Source organism: Oreochromis niloticus, linkage group LG2 (assembly GCF_001858045.2).
Source record: "Oreochromis niloticus isolate F11D_XX linkage group LG2, O_niloticus_UMD_NMBU, whole genome shotgun sequence".
Classification (NCBI taxonomy): Eukaryota; Metazoa; Chordata; class Actinopteri; order Cichliformes; family Cichlidae; genus Oreochromis; species Oreochromis niloticus.
In genome coordinates, this window is record NC_031966.2 from 35,707,358 (window position 1) to 35,712,363 (window position 5,006).

Genomic DNA, 5,006 nt, shown 5'->3' on the forward strand with positions numbered 1-5,006 from the left:
ATTAGTTCACTTTGCAATCAGCCTAAGCTCTATAATACAGGTAAGCTCTGTGTGTGGAGTACAATGGAGGGAGCAGGAAGAGTGAGAAGTAGAGGAGGCCGAGGAAGAGGACGTGGAGGTGAAGAAGTAGGATGAAGAGGACGACAAGGACAAGGAGGAGCAAGAGGAGGACGAGGAGGGGGGAGAGGAAGACGAGGAGGGGGGAGAAGAAGGGTAAGAAGAGTAAGAAATAGAATTGCTGATGACATCAGAGCTACAATAGTGGACCATGTAATCAACCATGGAGTGACCCTGAGGGAAGCTGGCCAACGGGTTCAGCCTAACTCGAGCCGCTACACTGTAGCAAGCATCATAAGGACATTTTGAAATGAGAGTCGGTTAGTACAGTCACTTTGCACTAAGATCTGTAGCACTGCCATGCTAATGAGAAACACAACAATACCATAGATGTAAAAATACTGAAATTGTTACTTTACAGAATTGCTAGACGACCAGATGCTGGGAGCAGAGGAAGCATGTTCACTGCAGACCAAGAAACCCATATAGTCAATATGGCGATTGCAAATAATTCTATACTTGGAAATAAACACTTGTGTTTGTTTTGATGTGTGTGAATAAACACCAGTACTTGAAGTTTGGATCCCTCTATGCTTACGGATCTATGACAAAAGTATGAGCTCAATCTGACATAGCCTACCTTGTGCACAGAGAAAGCAAAAGCCAGGTGTGTTTTTATTCATACCATCAGTGTGTAGTTGGTGCATTGTGTGCTTATTAATATGATGGCTTGTGTTAACTGTTGGATACGAAAATACCATTTTTACAAAGGTGTGGTGAGTTAAGCAAAGGTTATTCGCTTTTACAAGAAAACTACAATGTTTTGCTGATTGGGTGAAGAGTTTTCTTATTTGTGTGTAGAGTTTTGCAAAAATAGCCAATAGTTACAAAAAATGTGCTCAAGCCATCAGAAAAAACTGTAAAAACAGTATTTGATGATGTTCATGGGTTTCAGAGTTAAGGGAGTTATTGTCTGCAAAGGATTTTCATCTAAGTATTAAAGATAATACTTATAAATATGTTAGTTAGTCTAACTCCTGTGAAAATAGAGAAAATTAAATGTGTGTAATCCCCACAAACATTAATGCCTTCTTCTTTTATGCTATCCTTGAATAAAAGGGATTTAACCCCCTCAGACACTCATTTCAATCACGTTGCTTCATTTTAAATCCTCAGTTGTGGTTTGCAAAGGTTAAAGTTATAAAAACTGTCTGTAAAAAAAGTTGCACTGAGTCAAACTTATTGAAGTAGAGCAAGATTCTCGTTTATCGACTTCTATATTTACAGTTTGTTGGCATCTTGTCAGTTTTATAGGCAAAATTTCCAAACTGGGGCAGCAGGCCATGACTCACATTAGACAGAGAATGATCTTTGTAGACGGGCGCTGCTGGCACATCACATGCTTCAAAACAGCCGCGCCTTGTTTTCTGTATAGACCCACGTAGTGACAGGATCTCCATGCTGCACTGCCAGACCTCCTCATACCGACATCTGTCAAGTCTCAAGGAGTTGACAACGATTGTATCATGACAGTGGTACAAGTCATGTTTTGCGGCACAACCACTTGGCTGATTGTTAGAAGACAATAGGTTTGAAATTACAGGTTTTCTACTGAAATTAAAAAATATTTACAAAGTCGAGCCTTCAGTTTACATTTACTTTTAGCTCTTTTATCAGGTTTTATCAGATCTTTTGCTTCTCTGTTTTACTGTTAACAATTAGCTCACACAATGTACCGACACATCGTGTTGGCCTCATGGCCGTCATGGATTCTTAAGCAGTGATTTTATTTAAATAGGTTGTAAAAAAGACAAATTAAATGCAAGGCTGATGAAATACCTGCATTCATATGGACATACCAGTGCACCTACATTTTCATCCCAAGTAGTGCAGCGCCACTAGCTCCATCATGGGGACTTAACTTCATGTGGTTCAGACGCAGCACTCTTTTGGTGTTTCTCTAAGAAGGAATGTTGGGTTTCTTGGTGCTTTTGCAGAGCTACTATCTGCCACCTTTCCAAACAGATGGGGCACTCAGGCTAAAGACTGTTGACTTTCTTATTCCAGCTAACTCTACTGACACGTTTCTCCTTCCTTTCTGTGGTGGGCCATCTGCACTGAAGGTTATTTGTGGTTTTATTCACACAGTTAATCATTTTCTGCCTTTATCATCCTCTCCAGTGTCGCTCTGGTCTTTGATCGGTCACACTCTGAATGAATGAATGGACTGGGGTTCCCTCTGACCGAAATTTCTAAAGGATTGTCTTTGGGAAAATGACTGCATGCAGAATATTATGTAGTACAGTAAAAGGTCTTTGTGAAAACAATGTTACTTTTGCAGTAAAGAAATGCACAGAGAGTCATGTGGCAGATGGTCTGTCAGTTGGTCCACTGTCACAGGCATGAAACCAGTTTAAGATTGTTTTCTTCTTGAAATGGTGTGTTATCACACCGCAAGTAGCCGTTATATGATGGCTAAATTGTGGTCACAGTGATATGAATGGTAGTGGTGGTAAAGCCATGACTGAGGAGCAGCATTTTATCTGTCACCCCAGCAGAAGATTAATCATGCCAGGCTAGGTGGACCAGATTAGGTCTTTTCCTCTGATTTCCTCAGAAGTCTCAGATTTCTGTTTTTGGCTGAAATGTTTGGAACACGGCTGCATTCTGCTTAATGTACATGTAAAGTGTGATTAACGGGCTTACAGGAACCTGTCTTTCAGCAGCCAAGGAACCCTAGTCACAACTAAATGACTGCAGATCACCCCTCCACTACCATGCTTGACTTGTGAATGTGTTTTTGCTGATGTGCTGTGCTGTGTTTCACCAACAATGGTGCTTTGCATTACGATCAGACATATCCACTTTGGTCTTGTCTGTCCAGAGGACATTGCTCCAGAAGTCTCGGTTTGTTCATGCAAGCAAAAGACACACTGCCATGTCTTTTTTAGAGAACAGAGGCTTTCTCCAGGTAACATTCCCAAACAAGCCGTACTTGTTTAGTATTTTTCTCATTGTATTGTCATGAACTTTAACATTTAACACGCTAACTGAGGCCTGTAGAGTCTAGATGCACTGATGGTCTGATCTTATGCTGAAACTGCTGGGTCGTCTCCTCCAGAGAGAATGGTAGCATTGAGTTAACATGCCTGAATGCTTCACTCCTACACAAGTAAACATCATATTAATCGGAACACTTCCTGTTGACTAGCTAATGAACTACATTTGGTTAGCAGGACCTAGATGCTACTTACACTCTTAATTCCTATGAAAGCAGTGTATATATTTCATTTTGACAGGAGTCCACAGACTCCCATTAAAACTTTCTTTTTCACAATTGTTGTAGAGTCAAGAAGCCCATTTTTATCTCGAGTTAAAGCCAACAAAATAAAAAAATGTGCCAGGTTTTAAGCCTATTCCACATTCACCATTTAGGATCACATTTGTGAAATGCACAGAAGACCCAAACCACCGTCTCTCATACGTGTCTAATGAATGACAGCCTGACTGACAGCTAAATAGAAGAGCTTGCACTAAAGTTAAGTGGATAGACTATTTCTCAGAACAAAGGTGAGTAAGCTGCAAAAACATTTGTTTGCATCATGTCATGGAGTTGACACCAGGGGCTGAAACAGCATGCGTTCTTAGCCTACAGAGTAATTACTCGTCTTTACTCTGTGAATTCCCAGAGTCCCTTTTCTTGTCGCTGCTGTCTATTGCACTAAGGGTGTGTGTGTGTGTGTGTGTGTGTGTGTGTGTGTGTGTGTGTGTCCTGCTGTGAGAAAACTGGGACTCAACGAGGGATGCCAAAGTCCATTCAAAGGTTTCCCACTGAGATTGAAATTACCATCCTTACATTCACAGATGCGCACACTTACAAACATCCAGGCTGCTTTGCATGTGTGTGTGTGTGTGTGTGTGTTTCCTGTTTGGAAATGAAACTGGAAAGCACTTCCAGTGTAGAAGCATTCTCTCTATTTCCCAACTGAGTGCTGACTGGTAATTAAAACTCAAGAAATAAAAGCAAAGTCATGTTGGTGAAGCATTTACTTCCTTCTGTTTAAAGCTCTGAACAGTGTTTGCATACGTGCACATGCACTGCACTGGAGGAATTTGAAGAAAAGCCAGAGCCAGAGCTTTGGAGTGGGACCATAAACTCTATGTAAAGATGACCACTTGCTCCCAATGAATGCCCAGGAGTTGGAAAAGTGTGATGGAGATTCTGCCACACTGAGATTAGGGCCAAAGTCTGCTAAAGTAACAATTATGAAGACCACGAAAACTTTAACATTAAGTGCTGCTGAAGAACCAACGTGGGTCACCTCTGCTTGAGAGGTGAAATTTGCAGTATGTCTCTGCTCAGTGGAGTGATGCTGAGTCACATGACCACAGCACAGCTAAACCCAACAGAGCATACGAGTATCAATCCAATACAAATATAAGCATTGATATCAGTACTATGGGTCAGTCTGCCCACCCCCATCGTACATATTTCAGGATGCTGGTGGTGCAGTTTCAGGTCTTGTTGGCAAATCTGGACTCTTGTCTGAGGAGGCAGAGAGCCGATTGACCCAGAGGTGCATCTGTGTGTCTGAGGTAAAATCATATTTCCATATAACTGTATGATTCACTTCAGGTGAGTTGATTTGAGCTACAAGTGCACTTATTGCTAAATGCAATCTGAGCTGATTAGTCAGATTGGTTTAGTCAAATGTGAACAATCTGAAAAATCATCCAAAAACATTAATTGGCTACATTAAGAATAGGTGAATATTTGAAGCCTTTTCCTGTTTCAAGCTGCAACGATCAACTTCCTTAAAAAGCCTCATTTTCCATCTTGGTTTCTTAAAGTAACAACATGCTAATTTGGCTTTGTTGTATGAAATGCACTTCACTTCACTTCAGACTTTTACTGCATAAATTAGCGACAGAGAAAAATAGCTATGAGA

The 5,006-nt window shown here is 40.9% G+C and overlaps 1 long non-coding RNA gene across 1 annotated transcript; it reads left to right on the plus strand.

The window, feature by feature from the left end:
* Positions 1-317: 317 nt before the first annotated feature.
* Positions 318-638, plus strand: LOC112847804 (uncharacterized). Its single transcript, XR_003221590.1, has 2 exons — positions 318-377; positions 479-638. It is a non-coding gene; the product is annotated as an uncharacterized LOC112847804 (long non-coding RNA).
* The last annotated feature ends 4,368 nt before the right edge of the window (positions 639-5,006 follow it).